The 21,700-nt window shown below is 39.1% G+C and overlaps 1 protein-coding gene and 1 long non-coding RNA gene across 8 annotated transcripts in view; one reads left to right on the forward strand and one right to left on the reverse strand.

The window, feature by feature from the left end:
• The window catches only part of LOC102008788, a 32,348-nt gene extending 21,408 nt beyond the window's left edge, over positions 1-10,940 (reverse strand). For 3 of the 6 annotated variants that reach the window (XR_001235661.1, XR_001235659.1, XR_001235662.1), the window contains exons 1-4: positions 10,659-10,940; positions 9,269-9,529; positions 6,010-6,047; positions 462-656 (exon numbers count right to left, since the gene is read on the reverse strand). This is a non-coding gene — a long non-coding RNA (uncharacterized LOC102008788). Of the gene's footprint in view, positions 1-461; positions 657-3,345; positions 6,048-9,268; positions 9,530-10,658 lie in introns of all 6 variants that reach the window. The other 3 variants (XR_001235663.1, XR_001235660.1, XR_262390.2) reach the window with 2 other exon arrangements.
• The window catches only part of Pde4d (phosphodiesterase 4D, cAMP-specific), a 1,338,202-nt gene that overhangs the window by 15,062 nt on the left and 1,301,440 nt on the right, over positions 1-21,700 (forward strand). The window lies entirely within an intron of this gene.

Below are 21,700 nucleotides of genomic sequence, written 5' to 3' on the forward strand. Positions count from 1 at the left end.
TTCCATGTTGACTTTATGGGGAAATCTGATTTGCTTCTGTGACCAGAATTCTGGAGAGAATAGAGTTTATCAGCACTAAGTATTGACTCAGATTTTATTTGAGTTTATTTATGGAATTAGAGATTTTTCCTAATGTAGTATTACATAAGGCATATTAATAAATATTAAATATTTGTGAGTGGAAATCTCTTCCATCCTTGGGGTCAGCTACTAGTTTCTTTTAGATCATATTTTTAGAGAAAAAACAAGGAAGCAAATTTATTAATCAAAAGTGAATGAATGTTTCAAGAAAAAAATCAATTTCATGAAATCCGAGCTTCAGAATCAGCCAATAACAACCTTAAAATCATGAAAGTTGTTAGGAAAACTTCAAAAGAGATGAGGTAAATATACTACAGGATTAGCATATCTCTGCCAAACTTCCATGCATTCACAAATCCTCGGGACCAACAACAGCTTACCTTCCTCTGTCTGCTTCTGTTGTTTATGTTTAGTCTATGATGATCAACAGGGTGGGTAAAATTTACTTGAAGAGTTTATCCTCTATCCTAAGTAGAAGAGTTCTGGTGCAAAGATGGCTGGGAATACACACAGCTCTCCTTAAAAAAAGCATCAGATTTTGGAGAGCATTTTCTCTTGTGGGAAGCATCCTATTCCTGAAGAGAGAATCAGAATAAGAGTCCCTCACCCCCAAGGAGGAAGGTGCATCATTCCATCAGAGACAAGAATTAGCCTTAATGACAGGTTAACATTCAAGGCAGACTTTTCATTTCATCTTTTGGAAGAATTGCTAATGTTACAATGAAAGTTCATAAAATTTTCTAGAGGAATCAACTGAGCTCACAGAAGAACTGGTCCCCTGTGCTCTATTTCCTTATGTACAAGGATTAGATAGTGTAACGCATGGGCACAAAGCAATCTCTGCTATCTAATCCTAGATAATTTTCCTAAATATGCTTTTCTAGTTGTTCTTTTTTTGTCCTTTGAGACAGGGTCTTGCTATGCAGTTCAGGCTAGCCTTAAATTCACTTTGTAGCCCAGGCTGGTCTCAAACTCACAATGGTCTTGCCTTGAATTCACTTTGTAGCCCAGGCTGGTCTCAAACTCACAATGGTCCTCCTGTCTCAGCCTCCCAAGCGCTCGGATTACAGGTGTGGGCCACCACACCTAGCATCTTTTTTTTTCCCTAGTTGTTCTTTAAATTTCAGTGTGAACTTTTTCTTCTGTTGGCCCATGTGGATGTCTTGGGAATTTAGAAAAAATACTTTCAAATTAAGAAAAGATGCTTGCTGGAGACTGCTTATGCAGGCTTCACTAAACATCTGTGTTCGGAGGAATGTAGCCTTTGGGTAACATTTGGGTAAAGAGCTTCCTTATGGGACTGATTTGAGAATCACAGCATGGGAGGAGATAACACCAGTAGATACCTGACCAGTTGCTTGTCTGGTCACCTCAGTGGGATGAATGTGGGTCCACCCATGCAGGTACTTTTTCTACATGTGAGATGTAGCCTTTGTCTAGTTATCCTGTCAAGAATTTGGTCACATCCGGGTCTCTGCTGGGCTAAGGCAGGGGCCCCTTCGGGTAGACAGGAATACTAAATGGTCAGGCTCAGTTTTCTTCTAGAGGCTGCATTTAGTTTAACTGGAACAGACAGGGTAAAGTAAATAAAGCTAATTATGCAAGTGATATTTGCAAGGAGAAGAGCTAGATGCTGGCCTTGCTTTTGCATTAGTCCATATTCTTTCTTAAGTAGAACAAGAAGGCAGCCTAACATTGCCCTTGAAGCCTTCTCCCATAGCCAGCCAGAGCCAAGATGCTGGCCATTCCTACGGCTTAGCCCCCTTTGCCCAAATTCCTGAGCCTGGTGTGTGGGTATTCTTGTCATAATGCCTTTTAACAAAACCTGGGCACTGTGAGAGGCAGAATCATTGTTCTAAGCTCTGGGGACTCAACTTGGGCTCGGTTTTACTTCTGCCTAGTATTGTCTAGTGCAGTAATGGTGAACCTTTTAGAGCTTTCAGTGATAACGAACAGCAGGCTGTGCCATACATGCCATATATTTAGCACCACTGACTAGTAGAATGAGCTCTGCTCAGGATGTCAGGGTCTATCATTCATCAACTGATTTTAGATAAGTTACTTTATGTCTGTGGGCTTCATTCTCTGAGAGAGGGCATACAATCTACAATTCTTTGTGGTCTACCTCTGCCTTGGAAATAAAAATAGGGGTACGTGTTTGTGTCCTCTTTGCTCCTTCCAGCTTCCTTGTTCTGGGGCTGTTCCTCCAAATTGTTCCTTCTGCTATCCAGAGTTTTCTGTAGAACAAGATTAGGTCTAAATGGATTATTGTTTATTGTAAGATAAACAACAGCTGATAAGGTCAGCGGGTGACCCATTTCTGCAGCACACAACTAAGGAGAAGTTTATGGCTTTCTGTTCTTTAGATTTAACCAGTTTTTCTTCTTGGACCATATTTTATGAAACTTGACTAATTGCCCTGGCAATATGTTGCTGAAGTTTTCTTGACTATAGATCAAAGTCTCCAACGCACTAGTGCATCAGCTCTACAGAGAGCAGACAGTGAAAAAACAGCACAGGGTGAGAACGAGCTCTTGCAAAGAGTTTTGGAGTCAGACGCTCATAGCAAGGTAGAAAGAAAGGGCTAACTAATTTCTGGAGGAATTGCAGATGACCGATATACAGGAAAAAAAAATACCCAAACTCTCTAATGATCAAAGAGATGAAATCAATCAAAAGTGACAATGCTATCATTCACATCCTATCATTTTGGCAGAAATGTGAAGCCTGGCCTGCCTGTGAGTGTAGGGAAATGTGCACACTCGTGTGGCTGGCTGCCTGGTATAACCTTCTGCCTTGCAGTTGGGTGCTAAGTACAGAAATGTAAAATGTATACACTCTTTGCCAAACAGCTCTGTCTGGGATTTATCCTAAGGAAGTAAACATAAAGAATACACTTATGTAGTATGTTTGTAGAAACATCTCCATGGGGGAAAATTGGAACCCTGTCAGCGTTTATCTATAGGAGACTAGCATAGTGAGTTATGGTAAATACTTCCCTGGAAATCCAAATGACAGGGTAGCACTTCATTTATTGACATAGAAAATTATTTGTTGATACAAGACAGGTTGTTAAACAGAATGATTAAATTCATATGATGTTATGTTAATAGGAATGTGAGAGGTTGTTCATTTAAAGGAGACTGAGGTTGCTTTTACTTCTTTTCTAATTTAGCTCCCAGCTGTGCCCCACTGTGTATCCTTAGGGATAAAATTCATTTCAACTTTCTTACTCTTGGTCAAGGTAGGGATAATAATACCAACCTCTTCGAGGCTACTGTGAGAATCAAGCAATAAGACACAGGCCAAGCACCTGGGATGGAGACACGAAGTACTTTGATTTGGTGTCATGCAGAGTTTCCATTTTCCTCTCATTATGTGAGTCTGGACAGCTGTATTCCTATGCCCAGGATTCATAGAGAAAGAGCTAAGTGGACTTTGAATAGCTTCCACTTATTTTAATGCAGGAGGAGCCCTGGTTCCAAATATATGGAACAGTATTTTCCTAAGGCTGCCGTCTGTCAGAAAGGCCCACACTGAGTCATTGTTTTCTGGAACTGAGAGGAGGTTGAGTGATGGGCGCCTAAAATAATATCTCATTCTTGTCCTCCTTGGGCAGTTTAAGACCAAGTGACTTTGGTTAGATCAACAGTTTCCCTCTTGGTTTGGAGAAACAAAGCCTTGGTTATTCATCCTCTTAAACAGCAGACCTTTGTCCTATGCTCAGGAACATGCAAACCAAACAGAAGACTTCCTGAAGGATCATCCCCTTTGTTGTATGGAGTGAATCCAAGTAGTAAGTAGATCCGCGAAACTCCAGCCACCCGCGGAGGCTCACACCATGGGTGCAGGAAGACAGCCAAGATTCACACGAGCACAGCAGCCAGTCAGGTTAGGGCTCCACTTCTGATATTGGGCTAAAGTTAGTGGACTCAGGCACTTTGAAACTCCCTGTTTGCTTGGGGCCTACTTTGCTTTACAAAACAAATCAAATAACCTCATTTTGTTTTCCATGTGTGAGGCCAAGAAATAAAAATGGCAAACCTTTGAATATTTTTTACTTGGGAAATTCCTGGTCCATGGCTAATTATCTCAAATACTCTTGTCCAGTTTTTTCAGAGCTGAGGTCACATGGAGCAGGGAATAATTAGGGGTCAAGAGTTTGCACTGATGGTTAAAGGATCATTAGAAGAACATAGTTAGCTTGCCTCTCTTCTGTATTCCTCTTCTCATTTCTCTTTCCTACACTAAAAAACTCCTAGCTTGCCATCTTACAGCTACTCCCATAGGTAATTTCCTTAGCAGGAGATCAAATGCAAGTTGAGTATGTGAAGTTGTGGTTGGTTCTGATTCTTAATAATTATATCTAGTAAGTACTGAGAACTTGTCATCCTGTAGGCTTTGGGCTAGGTGCCCTATCACTGTTTTGATGTTTCTTGAGTAGTCCACGGAAGACTGGCTTTACAAGCAAGGTTGGGGGGTAGACAATGAAAATGCAGATTCTCTAGGCGTTGTAGACTCATAGATCAACATCCTTTAGTGGGAGCCAGGAATCTAACATTTTAACAAGCACCTTGGGTCAAGCCCTGCCCTTAAAATTCAAGGCCACTGTATTATCTTATAGTGCATGGGTGACTCAACTGTAATCAGATTTATGTGCTTAATTCTTATGGCAGATAAATAAATATCCTATAGACTATGAGACGTGGAGTACCTATATCTCTTTCAGATACTGACATTACAAATGTGTCTCCATAGTCAAATTCTTGTATGTTCAATATTTACTGCTCCTGTGGGGGGGTTAAATAAGAGAGAAAACTTTCTTACTTGGTGGTGGCCTGCATTCTGGCTGTAGAGAGAGAATACTCAGGGACTACAGGTGCTGGTACAGGTCGTGTAACTGTGAGCAGCACTTGACATTCTCCGTGGTACAGAGCTGTGCATATGGGGCTGAACCATTACTGACAGGAGAATGTGGCTGATGTGATGGTGTGATTCCCTGGCCCAGAAAATCCCTGCCTGTCCTCTGCATGTCTCCAGTGTCATGGTCCATGGGGCCTGAAATATCCACTGGTGATTCTTTCTTTGGTTCTCAGATTTATTTCTAGAAAGCTTCTATTAAAATAAAGTGCCACTTGGAAGGTAGCAGGAACGTTTAATCATATTCTCATAAAGTGGTTTAATCTGCTGCTCTGGGAACGTCACACAAAAAGACTCATTTGAGAATAGGAAAGGGTAAGGCGCCCCATGGTATTTGTGGGCCGCTTTGGAGGAAGGAGCTGGGGAGCATAGAAGGACTGTTTAGGGGACTAGAGTGAATGAGAGGGAGAGGATAAAGACAGCCCATTTCTCAGGGTAACTGTCAGTATAACAGAATACTGACAACAGTGTACTTAGTGAGTAAGGAAAGGTTATTTGGGTTCATGGTTTGGAAGGTTTAGTCCCAAGATTGGACAGTGCTGTTGGTTTGGGCCTCTGGTGATGATGGCGCATCATGGTGGGAATGTGGCTGAATGCACTGCTTACATCACTAACCAGCAAATGGAGAGAGAGGACATATCAGAATCCCGTGATTCCCTCAGGTGCATGTCCCCAAAGATCTAGGGACCTTCCATTCAGTCTTACTTTTTAAAAGTCCACAGTATCACACAGCACCACCACCCCAGGGACCAGGCCTTAACATATGGGCCTTTCTGAGGGCACCCATCCAAACGATAGCAGTTACTCTCCAGAATGCCTTGTTCGTAACATTTTTCTGGGCCGCTCCCATGCTCTTCTCCTACTGTGCATATCCTTGGTCACAGGACTGGATGCAGCAATGCTGGGGGTTGTGATACCTCAGTGACCCAAGTGGGCTTTGGAAGGGAGACTTCATGTCTGACTCTGTAACTGAACCAACAGCAGGGGCCTGGGGAGACAATTACTCACCCCTGAGTCTTAGATACTCCCAGCTCCAGTGCATTTTCCTGCCAGGAGCAGAATAATGAGAATAGATTAGATAAAGATCATTCAACTCTTTGCCAGGCTCCCCAAAGAGCTTTCAAACATGTGATTATTTCTAGCAATCACAGTGGACTTTACTGCATTTCTTTATCAACTTGAGAAAGACTGGAGATGATTTCCTAGCAAAGAGTTTGTCTATAGCTCTACTAGGCCTTGACATTTGATTTTGTTATCATTCTGACCTTGCCCTATATTTTATTGTTGAAGCTTTTCTTCCCCTAAACAGAAAATTTCCTCTAGCTTTCTGAACGTTTCTTTGTTCTTTAGTGCTAATTTATGTGGTAGTGATACCAAGTCAATAACTGGCTCTGCGGGGAGTCACCACCTTCTGGAAGAGAAAGCAGGTGGGTAGAGATCACTATCCTTGAACTTGCTAGTGGGTGCTGGGGACGGGCATGGAGAGGGTGGGCTGCACTGGCAGAAGCATGAGCTGAAAACATGATATCTCAGGAGCTAGAAGCAGGTAGGTGGTGGGGCTTTGTGTGGGAGTGGAGGAAAATAAGAAGACAACTCAAGCGTGAGTGAGTGAATAGGTGAATGAATGAATGAATGAGTGTAGAACTCCATGCTCCTCCCTTGGCATAGCCTTTCCTTCTCCAGGAAGACTGTTGTTTTCTCTTCCCATTCTCAGTGACTATATCTGTATCTCCACTAATATTCTCCTGCTCTGAGGAATCCCTTATCAGTGGGAAGAAAGGACAATATTTAGCTTCAGTGTTCTCTCATATTTAGTCTGGGAATTCAGCATGAATTCTAGACATAGTTCATATATTCTGAGGAATCAATACAGCTGTTCATGAGGACTAACCCTCTCCCCCTCTTCAAATAGGTTTTGGTTAGGAGGCCGTCAATAAAGATTAATAACTTCCCTTATTTTTCCCCCCTTCATGCAGAAATCATTAACTAGCCTGAACTTTGAATCCTTTATCATATGGATCATGTCTACTATGATTACTCCTTTTGTGTCATGTCCTGGCTGAGTGTTCTTACGTGACACACTAAACGTAGGGCAGGGTTAAGTGTCAAGTGATAACCGTACAGAAGACCCACAATCAACAGTGACCTGCCCACCTCATTGTGCTGTTATCTCAGAGGCTGCAGGACAAGACTCACTTGTAAATATTACCTGCATGGCAGTAGGTGATGATAGTAGATGGCATTTCACCACATCTGGTTATTCAATAATTTACCTTAAATTTGAATTTTGTATATTATTTTGGTAATGAGCTTAAAAATAATAACAATGAAAATGACAATTTTTTTTTTATGGTGAGTGTTCACCATGTAGCAGAGTGGGTTCAGTTCTAGGCATTTATTTGCCCATTTAATCTTTTTTTTTGTACCGGGAATCGAACTCAGGACCTTGTGCTTGCCAGGCAGGCACTGTGCCACTGAGCTATCTCTCTGGCCTGCCCACTTAATCTTTATATCAGCCTGACTATGTGTGACACTAGTTTGCATATGAGAAAACTGAGGCAAAAGGTTATTAGGTATCTTGTCCAAAGTCCTATAGTTAAGGGTCAAAGCTGGGATTTGAACCCAGGCAGTCTGGTTCCAGAATTTATGCCCTCAACCTCCATGTTATTGTTCTTTACACAGTGCTGGACACACAGGCAGTTTTAGCATCAAATAATAATAATGGATACCTTAAATCCTTATTAAACATAAATATTGCTGGTTTTTGTGTATGTCATGTCGTAATGCTTTCAAGATGCTTGGGCAAAGAACAAGACTGCAATAAAATCGATCCTTCTTTTCAGGTCTCATTACCTAAGAGTTCTGACTACAAGTGAGTATAAAAAATGAGGAGTTTATGTTAATTTTGTCACATGTGTTAGTATGCTTATATATGGTCATGTTCTTGGGAGAGACTGAATTAAACAAAACACACAAAAATACCAACTAAAAATTCCCTCCATGTGCCAAGAGCCAATTTGATTTCAGATCTAAGTGGCCAAATTAAGTGTTTTGTTAGGTCTGAACAAAGACCAAAGGCTTAGTCCCTAGAGCGATCACATCTTTACTATCCATGCTGTTTAATTTAAGTTGAAACATTTGTGTTAAGGTGAGGACGGCCTTCTCCTTTTTTACTGGGCCAGTTTAACTATGTCACTGGGAATGGAGTTCCTGTGATTCTTCATTTCTGACACCTGTTAACATGGTGGGTCTGAACATTTCTGATAGTTTTCTCATCGGTGATTTCTTTGGCTTACATAAATTTCAGGACCAGACAACTTAGCTTATGAGCCCAGAAATCATGCTTGGCCCAAGTTCTGAGACAGTTTTCCATGAACTATATAGCTACTCTGACACTTGAGATTTGCTGACAGTTCTTGCTTCAGGACAGGGTTTGCACTCTTGATGTGGCTTTCTGTTATTAGGATCATCTTAATTCTTGTCGGTGGGATTGAGATCAAGGACAGACAGACAAGAACTGAACTCAGCTGTGTGGATGACCCTTCGTGCCCAATGCTATAGCTAACAGGTATTAACTGATGGTAATAACAGGAAGTGATCTTTATAGTTAGAACCTGCTAATATGAATCCTGAGGAATTAACCATGATGCCTGCTGTAGCAGACTCTGACATATTACATTAACGATTTTAGGCAAAAGAAGGTTATAGTGTTGATATGTATATTTTTAGTTTCTTCTACTGCATTGTTTTCATTCTGATAAAGGAAACAAATGTAAATGACATAATAGGCTCAGGGTTGAACCATACTTCATACTGAGACGTTACTTTACTGTTTTTGTTTCAGGATAAGTCTCCCCACAGTATAACTAAATATTTAAATCCCAAGAAAAATGCCAGATCATAGTAACATGTGTCAGGTTATCAAAATTATTATGATTCTAGGAAGAGCAGGCAGTGCTGGTCTTTTTGGAATCTCTCATCATGAATGTGTTTTGAGTCGAACATTTTTTACTAAGAGACAAATAACTTGAAGTTGGGTCAAACAAGGCTTTTAGTACTTGTGAAGGATCAGGAAGCCATGGGTCAGTTGTGAACTCAGTTATGCCCACACAGAGAATGGGCGAAGGCTGTGAAAACTTCAGCACCAAGCCTTACTGCGTAGTTGTTGACCGTGGTCTGGGTGGTGAAATAGTTTTTTTCAGGGTCGTAGGAGGTGAGGTCTTCCTGTGAGAAATTTCTAGGTAAGAATGAATGTGAAGTGACTTACATGCCTCCATTTAGAGTATTCTCAGCCTTGTCTGGTGAAAATGATTTGGAACATGGAAATTCCAGGGGAGTTGAATGGAATTTTGTGAAGGGAGTGAGAAGTACGAAGTTCCATGTTGAGGATTCGACGACAATACTATGTTAAGGAGTTGTTTTCCATTTCAGACTACATAGCACAGTTTTGAGTGAAGGGGACAACAATGCTGACAATTTTGTTTTCTCAGAAGTTTCCATTCTCACTTGGTCTCCACAGGCAGCAGTACTGTCAAATAAACAAAATTTAATTAAATAAAAAATATGTAAAGAGAACAGAAATATTCTTCCGTGGCTAATCAAAATTGGACAATTCAAAGAACAAAGCCTGGCAGGAAACTGCCGATGGGTTATTTTTTTCTGATCTCTGTGTACTGCTGTTTTTCTTCCTGGTGTCAAATCGCAAGTTCAATTCAGTCCATTATCTACAGCAAACAAAATGTGCATAAATGTCTCTTCTCTTACTCGGTGTTTCTATTTTACCACTAAACAAAGATTATTTTCTTTCTCTGCTTTTTCCTTCCTTCAGGGGCTTATGAATCCAACAACACAAGATGACTATTTTGTAACTTCTGTTGTCACTTTGAAAGCATAATGATTGATTTAGTTATGTAAAAGTTTACTGCAGGGGGTTTTTTCATTGCTAATGTTACACTCACTACAAAATATGTTAAACAATTTGCTCAGGGTTTGGAAGGGTTTGTCACTAGGTTAAGTATGTTAAGGGTGTGGTGTTGGGGGTTGCAGCTGAAAAGTGTTTTCCATGGACCCTTTATTAACTACCAATTTAGAAGTATGGTGTAACAGTAGCGGGCAGAACTAACACTTAAAATGTAATGGGAAATTAGAAAGATACTGCAGAGAAAAGTAAAACACGAGTGCTGACAGAATTGTCTACTCCCTTGTGATTCTGAGGATTCTGTCCCAACCCTCCCAGCCCGGAACGAATGTTCTTACGTGGCCTAAGTGCCCATGGCCTGTAGAACTGGGCAGTAACCCATCTTCCTGATTTACTCTCTGAACGTAGAGATTTCTCTCAGGTATGAAAAGTGTGCGATTTTGTTTCTCTCCATTCCTTGTCAGCTGCATTTACTCTGTTTCTCTGACTGGCTGTAAAGGCTGCCCATCTGGAAAGGTAGCTTTAAAGCTCTTCTGGAAAATGATCTATTTTGCTCAGCAGATGTTAGTTTTGAGTTTCTTTCCCTCTGCTCACACTTAATAACAAATGATCCTGCAAAAACTTAAAACATGGAAAAGAAAAATAAAACAGAATCCTGTTTATTTGCCTAAGTGACTAATGTGTATCCTTTTCACTTAGCATTACTCCTATTGAAACTAAAAAGGAAGATGAAAGTTACCTCCGGGTTTGCTGCTGTGGTTGCCCTTGGATTCCTGGGGAGGCTCAGTTCCTTTCATGCCGCACCTTTGGGACTGCCGAGCCAGAGGGTCATTCTTGCTCCAGGTTCAGATGTGTTTTCTGCCAGATCACCTGTCCTTCTTCCCTCAGATAATGAAGCCGTGATTCTCTCTGGCTTTTCCAGGCAGAGTGACTCTAGATAAGCAGATTACTGTGTGGAATATATCATCTATGCCGCTCCAGTGCAGCCCTTTCAGCTTTCCAGAGCCAGTTAGACTTGTTATGAGGAGCGAACTGATTGGCTGGATCTGGGCTCAGTTTCATAGATTATAGCCCGGCAGTTGAGAAGCACAAGCCCTATACTTGCCGTAGTCAGAGGCCTGTCAGTTCCTGCCTTAATGCATATGTAGTTGTAACTGAGTCCTAGCACGGCCTTGGATGTTTGTGTCCTAAATAGCTGACATTGCATCTTCAAGACTGTGTGAGTAATCCTGACTTTTTTCTTTTAAAGCGCAGTAAATTAATTATATACCCTGGGAGGGAGTGATTATAAGGAGAAAATACTGAACTAGCAGATGGTTCATTTTCAAGCTACTGTTGTGTATGTATCAAGTTCAATGGGATGAATCTTAAAGCTTCTAGAACCTGGCAGAGTTATTTCAGCATTTTGCCGTGGATCACACTCAAGCTGCATTTTGGAGGAGGCTGTTCCATGCATTTGCGTGGCCTGTTTGTTTTATGGGGTCTATAAAGTGACAAAGGTCCAAAACCAGCAGATTAAAACGGATGTGAATGTCCAAACCTAGGTGAGAGAGCACTTGAGTCTGGTAGGCTTCAAAGTTTCCCACCCCCGTGTCCAAAGCTGGGGGAGAGTGAGCAGCAAATGATAAGGGATCCTCCTGGGACAGAGGCTCGCAGCAGTCAGGGCACAGAAGAGGAAGAAATGTGAAAGGATGGTGGCAAGACTTTCTGCAATCTGAAGCTAATTTGAGACGTTGCACTATGAATAACTGAAAAGGTATATATGCATGAAAATTGTTCTTCAGTGGTTCTATTTATGTGGTAGAGCACTGAATGGGAAACCACAAAGTTGTTGTGAGAAGCCTTATAAGAAGTACATTCAATAGACACAGATACACAACCCTAACGGAAGAAAGTGTGTGGATTGGCATTTGTGGTCAGAGCAGATCAAATTACCCCAGGAAGCTGTTGTTAGGTGTATGTAGTTGTTGAGGGTAACGTCTATTGCTAACAAGATTTAGAATAAAGCTAGAACAGATTGAAATGAAAAACTAGAAAACACCAGTATTTTGTTATCTTCTATAGCTTCTATTGACAGAATCATTACTGAGTATAAACTGGTAAATGTAAGCAGTTCATGTTTAGCTTTTATATCATCGTTAATTTTTCCTAGACTGTCATAAAAAAATAAATAGGGCTAGTTGAGTATGAACTTGGAGCATAGAAATAATTTTATATTCTCCCAAATAATTTTTATATTTTTTTCTCAAGACAGTACACAGCCAGGCTGTTTCTTATATTTTTGGTTCTCAGGTTGTGTTTTAGCTAAAAACACAACCTGTCTTTAGACTAACAGATTCAAAGGTACAGCCTTGTGGCACATACAAGTCCCAAGCACAAATCATTTGAACATTTTAAAAATTATGGATTCCTGTGGCAAATACAAACTTCTAATAACTTTAGTCACTACTTGCCAACTCCTATAAAATACATTAATAGACTCAAAGAAGTTTAATTTTGGTTGTAACTCTTTAAATGACTAACATGATTTTAGCCAATAAGGCAGAAATATTCGTTTCATTTTTGTTAAATTTTATTTTTGGATGACACCGGGAATGCAAAGTTTTATTGTTAGAAATATTATTGCTTTCTGAAATATGACTCCTTTCATTTCATACCAGCATATGATGTTCATAAAAAGAGAGAGATGTAATCAGCATGGAGTCTTTCTAGGTATCAACCAAATCTTTATAAAATAGTCTTTAAGGAATTTAAGCTTAATGTGTTCTTTCAGAAACACATTTACTTTCTGAAAAAATGGTATGTTGCCAGTTCCTCTATTGAGATTGGATAGGGAGTTTATTGAGTTTCCACAGCCATAGATGCTAATAGTGATGGCGGACTCATCCGTAATTATCCATCCCTAACTGCATTAGTGGAAAAAAGTGACTCTTCTGTGAGAGTCACTCTTCAGGTGGTTGTGTTCCCTAGGAGTAAGAAGTGGTGGGATAGAAGCTGCCTTACCCGAGCTGGCTTTTAACCTGGCTCTCCTTCTTTTCCTAGAGGCAATGCAGTTCTCTTAATGTAGCTTGTATATTCCTTCCTACTTTTTCCTGGCTTCCTCTCTTTGCAGTATCTTACTGGGTATTCATTGAGATGAATAAAATATACGTGACTTGTGCTTAATTACTGAACACTAATCAGCTTCCTATAGAATCCAGATGGTCAGGAGGCTGAGCAGGTTCTGGTGGGTCTATATGAGGGACATTTGCATCCTGAGGCAGTGCTTCCTGGAGGTCATTTATCTCTTCTGTTCTCCTGGAGACACCAGGGTCACATGTCTTTTTGTGTAAGGACAAGAGATTAAGAAAAGGAGTCCAGAGGCCTCAGGATTCCAGAGGACAGTTTGTGAGCTGTGGGAAAAGCAAAATGTCACCAAAACAAGGGTAGATGATCTTTCTTCTCTATATTCCTCTCTACTTTCCTACATCATTTTTGTGTGGCTGTGAAAGTTCTTTTGTAGATAAGCATCTGAAAAGCTATGCTTATCTGCCAGAGACAGATGGATTTGACAAAAGATGTATCAAAGAAGCAATGTATTACATCATGAAGTATTGCTAAATGTGCATGAATACACACTGGCATTTGGAAACTATTAACACTACCTACAAATCCAGTGACATAAATCTAAATTAAAATATACATTACTTCTTTAATTACATTTCCCAGTTAAAAATTGTTTTTGTAAAACTTGTTTTTCCTTAAGACATTTTCCTCTTATTAAATATAGGACTGCCTCTGATTGCTTAACTTTGCCTGAGAACTTCTCCGTAGTTCACAAGGAGAAAACACTAACACTGAGTCAGCGTTTTCCAAAGAGTTTCTCTCCCTCCTTGAGAATGGTTTCAAGATAGCAAAGCAAATCAAATGAATCTGCTGTCCCCCTTGGCCAAGCAAAAACAACACCACACAGGAGTTAAGTGCTTTGGATCTGTGTCATTCTCTCCTCACTGGTGCAGCAGGAGCCCTCATTTAATTTCACGATGACCACAGGTTCCATCTGAGTTATACAATGTCAGCAGGTGATATAATGTCATGTTATATTGATCACCAGCAAAAAATCATGTCCTCTAACTTTGATTCCAAGAAGCATTACATCTTAGTGAGCTAGCCTTGGCATTAGCGGGATCATCCTCAGGTCGGGGAATATTTGTAAGCCTCAGTCTATGTCTGTTTAGTGAAAGTAATGATAAAAATCCTGGTATTTGAGTGGATTAGTAGACATCAGCATGACGACAAGAGTTTGTGAGAGGATTCTGGTGCATCATTTTTAATGTGCTGTGCAGTATACACAGTAATTATTACTATAGCAGCTCACTCACCACCTCAGGGTTAGCATCCTTTACTTCTAAAAGCATATTCCCAGAAACGAGGAATATTTTTAGAGCAAACTGGTTTGGTATTGAGACGTTATGAAAGCTTTTGTACCCTCAGTCTTTATCTGTCTAGTACTTGAGTATTAATACCACTAGCTTTACCGTGATGAGTAAATGTGGTATTTCATGTGCAAACACATTCAGTTAACCTCTAAGTGCCATCTATTGCAACCGTTATCAGTATTGTCATAAAACTCATTTATAATTTAATAATTTTTAAAATGGAAATATCAGATATATTTCAATTTAATTCTCTAAGCTATATGTGCTTCCTTCAAATCAGATGGATTTTCTCTGTGGTTAAACTTGTATCATAATCTTTCTTCCACTTGGATAAAACACTAAGTAATATTTCCTCAAAGGAAAGAGTTAAAAGACTTAGAATGACAGATGTTTTGGGACTTTTTTATTCCTGTCTTGAAGCTCTTTATTAAGACTACTAAGATTATTCACAGAATAATCATGTAGGTCTTGGTGCAATGCTTATTTCTGGGCCTTTTAACCCCAGGAATAAAATGAATGGTCAAAATGAGTCCTCCATACCACCATGTGACACTGAGGATTGAATTTGGGTGTTGCACTGAGCTTTGGCACCAGTCCTTTACTTTTTATTTTTGAGACAGGAACTCACTATTGCTGAGTTGTCCGGGCTCTACTGGAACCCAAAAATGACTTTCTGAATGATTTAGAGCATTCTATCAAAAGCCAGGCACGGTGGCACGTGCCCGTAATCCCAGCACTAGGAGGCTGAGTCAGGGGATGTTGAGAATTCAAGGCCAGGCTAGATTACATAGTAAGACCCTGTCTCAAAAAAGGAAAAATAAAAAAAATTCTCTCAGCATTTTTGAAACTGCTATTTCTAGTTCTACTTAGGAAGATCATCATACCCTTTGGAATACTGGCCACAGCTGTGTCCTACATTTCAGTTGTTTTGAGCTTGCTGCTGTCATGAGTTTGATCTCCTAAACCGCAGTATTTGTTACACTAAGGCAGTTACTCATTTCACCTGTAGAACCATTTCAAAACTGATGAAATTGTGGCAGAAGTACAATAAGTAAACTAGAGAAGAAGAGAATGGATCCTCTTCCACTTTTATCTCGCCCAGCCCACCCAGTTGTTCACAAGGGAAGCTTTTAGAGATAAAGAATTGCATTCCTAGTACTTTTTGAAAACTGGATCTGGGACCGTTGTTGTGACATTCTTGTGCCTTTAGTGATCTGAACAGAGGACTTCTTCAGTAATTAAAAATTACAGTAAAAGAATATTCATTTTTGCTTCTTAATAAGACTATTCATTCAGTAAAAATCAGAAGTTAGATCTAGAAACAAAAAGATAAATAAGACTTGGTTTCCTGAAGGAGAAGGCAGCATAGTAGATATTTATTTGACATTTGCAGAACTTTTGAAATAATTCTGGAAAAGAAGGGGTTTATTTTGGGATTGCTGTTCTTCCTCAAAAGTATTTAATAGGGTAATAGTGGACTGATTTGAAGTATGTGTAGGAAATATCAGGTAGAAATATATAAATCTTATACAATTATAATTTTTAAAGAGCTAGGACCCTATATAGTTAAGTGACCATATTTAAAAGATGAAGCAGTGGGTTCTAGATGTTACTGCATTTAATTTTTATATGTAATAGAATTGAGAAAGTAACCTAGAATACAGTAGCCCTCTCCTTCTCTGTGGTTTTTTTTTTTTGTTGTTGTTTGTTTGTTTTTCTCCGGTACCGGGAACTGAACTCACGACCTTGCGCTTGCCAGGCAGGCGCTTTGCCACTGAGCTAAATCCCCAGCCCCCCTTCTCTGTGGTTCTGATTTATGGCTTAAGATACTGGCAGTTTACTGTGGTCTCAAAATGTTAAATGGAAAATTTCAGATATAAACTGTTCATAAATTTTAAATTCGCCACATTCTGAGTATTGTAATGGAATCTCACACCATCCGGCTCTATCCTGCCCAGGACATGAATTGTTTCTTGGTTCAGTGTACCCATGCTGTGTATGCTATTTTCCCAGATGTCACTTAGTGGCTGTCTTAGTTAAAGTGAGTGTTGTGGTTGTTGCTGTGCTTGTGTTCCAGCGATCGTCATTTTACTTAATAATGATCCCCAAGTATAACAGCAATGACACTGGTGACTTGGATATGCCAAAGAGAAGCTGTAAAGTGCTTCCTGTAAGTGAAAAGATAAAGGTTCTTAATGAAATGAAAAAGAAGAAACAAAACCATGCTGAGGTTGCTAAGATGGACAGTATGAACTAATTTTGTATCCATGAATTTGTGAAAGAAGAAAAAAGAAATTTGAGGTAGGTTTGCTTTGAAATCTCAAACAGCAAAACTTATGGCCAGATTGCACGATAGGTACTTTACTAAAATGCAAAATACTTTAAGTTTGTGTACATATGAATTAGGTTTGTGACCATGTTTGGTTTTAGGCATCTACTGAGGGCCTTAGAACACCTCCCTTGTGGAGAAAGCAGGGTTACTGTGTCTGAGACTAGAATCCAGATTTCTGCTCTGTTTTTAAGGTATTTCATATCCATTACATCGTTGCTATGGTACTTAAAAACTGTTAAAATGAAGTTGATAAATGTCTACATCTTTTCCAGTTAGGACAGTCATCTGCAAATATGACTTTTAATGAAGACATGTGAAAAACATAGAAGATATACAGTGATGCACTGAAATTAACAAACGAGTAAAATTTTATCCTTCTAGAAAATATATTTTTTGTTTTAGATTTCCTGATTAGTTTCTGGATATTAGCTTTGGTAATGTTAGTTCATTTATATTATGGTTTGAGGGTTATTGTGCAAGGTGAAACAATATAATACAGGACACATATTTTATATGATTATTTGTAATAGTCACCCAAAGAATGATATACAAGAGAGTTCAGGAAATCTGTCCACACACTAAGACCAAGGAATCCAGCTGAGGGCCTGGATCCTACAGAAATATCCTGCATGATTCTAGCTGAAGGCCTAGAGCTCATAACAGTGCCTCCCATGAGTACACCTGGAGGCCTAGAGCCCATAACAATATCTCATGCAGGCCTGTTTCATGGATCTGCCCTGGGAAGCCCCAAAGGTCAGTGGTAGAATCTAGAAGGTCTGTGCCAGCAGGATCATCTGCAGTGGAGCCAGGAAGTGATGCTCAGAAGAACCACAGCTCCCCCCAAAGGTACCACAGTCATCCTCAGCAACAGTGAGGTCCCAAGCTCCTCCAGTGATCAAGATGGCCAAGTTCCCATCAGGGAAGCCAAAGCAGCAAGCTTCTTCAGGACACCGGTAGTGCACCATCTTTCTCTCCAGAGCCAGGAAGCGATGTGCAAGTGAGGACCAGAGCTCCCCCAAAGTGAACCAAAGCTATTTTCAGTGCCAAAGAGGTCCTGAGCTCCTCACAGGATGAAAACAGTCAAGTTCCTCAGGAAAGATAGCATGACAAGCTCCTGCAAAGCAACCAACAGCTCCTTACAGCTTCTATCAGGTCCCAACAGCCTCTCTCTGCTCCAACAGCCTCTTATGCTGCTGGCAACAGTCCCCAGGTGGGCCTCTTACACCCAGCACCACGCTTACTCAGTTCAATTGGGGGTTATAAGTTGACCACCAGTTGTCAGTTTACCACAATATACCATATCAGCTAAAACCTAAAATGGGTATTTTAAAAATTCTATTAGTACATGTTTGAAGTACATAATGATTGCATTCATCACGGGCAGTTGGTACATGCACTGTACATAATGCATCTTAGTTCTTTTCAAACTCCTTCAGTTAACTTTTCCTTTTGTTCTTGATTTGCTTTACCAATTTTTAAATTTTTTTCATTTGCTTTTAAATTTTTAAATTTTAAACCTTTAAGCTTTTAAAGTTTTACATTTTTTTGATTTGCTTTGCCAACTTTTAAATTTTTTATTAGTACATATTTATAGTACATAATGGTCATGTTCCTTGTGAGGAGTTGGTACATGGACATAACACAACTTAATTCACTTTTTAAAAATTCCTTTGCTCTTTCTCCCTTCCCTTCCCTTCATCGCTTGGTCCCCTCCCCATATGCACAAGATCCTATTGTTTGTTTATCTTTTATTGTTTACCTTTGTTTATCTTTTATTTCCTATTATTTATCTCTGTTTTGTTCTTTATTTATATTTTGGGTTTCTCATATAAGAGACACCATGTGATACTTAAGTTATTGTGTCTAATTTATTTGACTTAATATTATGATTTCGAGGAGCATCCCTTTTCCTACAGATGACTCATGTTTATCCTTCTTTATGGCAGAGTATACTGCATTGTGTATAAGTATCACAAAAATGGCTATTCTTGATGGGAAGATGCCTCTCATTTATTCATGTGGAGTTCTTTTGGTGCCACACCTTCCACCAGATCACCACCAGCTTCCAGGTCCTTGTGCTTTGGTGCAGGATTTCTTGCTTTCTGTTGGCCAGTGCTCTGGGGCCCCACCTAGTGGAAGGGAGGCTAGGGCTGTGGTCCTACTTGTGCCTGGGGAGAAGAGCAAGTTTGGTGTGAATGTTGTCTTAGCTTGGGCTGCTGTAACAAAGTGACTGGGTGGCTTATGAAACTGAATTTCATTTTTCACAGTTTTGGATGTTGGAAGTCTGAGGTTAGTGTGCCAGCACGGTGAAGTATTGGTTAGGACGTCCTTGTAGGCGGCACATGGCTGACTCCTGTGTCTTCACAGGGTAGAGAGAAGGAGCTGGCTCTCTGGTCTCTTCCTATAAAGTCACTAATCCCATGTGTGACTGCTCCACTCTTACAACCTAACCACTTCCCAGGGCCTTGGCTCTACACCATCTCATTAGGGATTAGATTTCAGCGGATGAATAAATTAGTGACCAACTAACCAGTTTCTACCATACTCCCCTTTTGTTTCATTTCTTTTCTCTTTTTTTCCTGTTTTTTTAAATATGTCTATACCCAAACTAATCTTTGTAAATAATATATTACAAGGGGTGATGAAAATACATAGTGAATATTTAAATAAATAAAAATTTTGTTACAGTGAAAGACCCATTACCATTAGGCCTCCTTCTCAATACTCTTCCTTGCTTTGAACACAAGTATTCCATCATTCTTGCCACTTTCTGAAGCAGTTCTGGGAGTCTCCTTTTGTGAATGTCTTTATGAGGTATGCAAAAGTATTGCAAATACTTTGGCCCTGTGCCATCTAGTCAAAAAGCAGATTTGTAAGAACATTACAGGGTATTCTCTTCTACCTTATTCACTGGTTCTGCCACTGTTACAATTTTTGGCTCTTCCCCAAAGTCAAAATACCCACAATAGGTAAAAGTTTCAAATTGATTCAGGACGTCAAGGCAGCCATAACAGCACAATTAGACATGTATGAAAGAGGACATCCAGAGCTGCTTCAGAAATTGGCAAGGAGGTAGGAAAAGTATGTTCAAAATGAAGGGGAGTATTTTGAGGGGGGTAAGTGGCAATGTACCTTTTACTGTAGTAAATTCAAAAAAATTAAATATTCAAAAATTAAATATCCATACTTGTTGATCACAACTTATAAATTAAAAATATAAACTTTTGATTCTTTATTCCTTTGTTAAAAATTTCCTGAGGCTCTTAAAATATAATTGAACATTATGATTACTGAGATCATTATAATTTAACATTTGCTTGCTATACTTACTCGGTTCTGGGAAGTTTTCTCCACCTCACCCATTTATCTGTGTCAGGTCATGTGAATTCCTTGCTCGGTAATTTTAGAAAAAGGGGAAAAATGAAAAATTGACAATGATAACATGGTCAATCAAAATTTAGCACTTCCTACAGTTGATTTTCTTTAAAATTTTTTTTATTTTTTTAGTTTTTCTCCAGTACCGGGAATCAAACTCAGGACCTTGTGCTTGCCAGGCAGGCGCTGTGCCACTGAGCTAAATCCCCAACCCCTCCCACAGTTGATTATTTAATGATGCTTGCATGCATTCCTACTGAAAAATATTTCTGTAAAGTAAGTGCACAGCTTTCCAGGTATTCTCTCTTTCATGGAGTTGGAAAAGTGGCAGAATTAACAGAAGCTTGGTGCAGAGCTTCTCTATTTTCTAGAAACTATTGTTTTTCTCTACTCTGAACTTCTAGAGATTATCAAAAATATCATGTTGCAAATATAAAAGCACAAACGCCTACCCAACGAACAAAAATATTTTTTCAGACTATTACTGTTTAAAAAATCCTTCCATAAACTTTTAATTTTCTTAGTAAAACATCATAAACTGATTTTATTCTTTTTCCTTGGATATTTTATGTTCAAATATTTTTGTTGGGTGTTAAACCAATCATAACCTCAGTTATTTTAACAACTAAATTACTTCTCTTCCATATAAACTAAATTTATAATCAAGCTATTTAAGAAATAAAGACAACAAATAAAAATCTTCGTGTCCTGACCTAGAAAATAGGACTAATTCATTTCACAGTCTCACATTTATCTGATTGAACTAGGAGTGCTTGAAATGAATTTTCCCATAACTCCATATACTTGTTTACTTTCCTGTCTCTTTCCAAAAATATCTTTAAATGCAACACTGGCAAAGAGTAAAATTTCAATCTAATACCCAAGCAATTCTTTTATTTTTGTAGAAGTGAACAAAAATAATAGACACAATCTTTACCCTGAGGTATTAAATAACACAGACATGTCTCAATCTTTAAATTCTGAAGATTATATTATATGTAGTAGAGATTTTAAATATATTTTGTCATCTTCCTAGTTATTAAATTAAGCAGTTTAAAGCAGAAAATCCATAGATGGGTATAAGGGAGTGCTTCCTCATAATGCAGTAATTAAATACGTGCTCTTTAGAGTCAGACAGCTGGGTTTAGATCCCAGCTCTGCCACTTAGTAGCTATGTTGTTGTACAAAAATTATTTAATCTCCATGTGCCTCCATTTCCTTATCAGAATGATGGAATAATAATAGTACCTACCTGATTGAGTTGTTGTGGCAATAAATACATAAAATACATGAAATTATGACTGTCTTATAATAAATGCTTTATAAATGTTTGTTGTCTGATTGTAAGCAAGGGAATTGGTTATTTCACAAACTGTGTTTTCTAGATCTGAAGCTTATTGTCATTTTCAAAACTTACTAGGTTTAATCAATTTTTGTATGTCTTTTCCAAAGGGATTCTACCTTTCTCTGTCCTCCTCTCTTACAGAGATTGAGTGGAATCTTTCCTTTGATGATTCAGTCATCATTAAGATTCAGAATTATCACCATCCATTCAAAATGGAACTTTTAAAAAGTCAGTGATATGCAAGCATGAGGTCATGAGTTGAATTTCTGGTACCACCAAAAAAAAAAAAAAAAAAAAAAAAAAAAAGAGTC

Source organism: Chinchilla lanigera, unplaced genomic scaffold (assembly GCF_000276665.1).
Source record: "Chinchilla lanigera isolate Chin_1 unplaced genomic scaffold, ChiLan1.0 scaffold00045, whole genome shotgun sequence".
Classification (NCBI taxonomy): domain Eukaryota; kingdom Metazoa; phylum Chordata; class Mammalia; order Rodentia; family Chinchillidae; genus Chinchilla; species Chinchilla lanigera.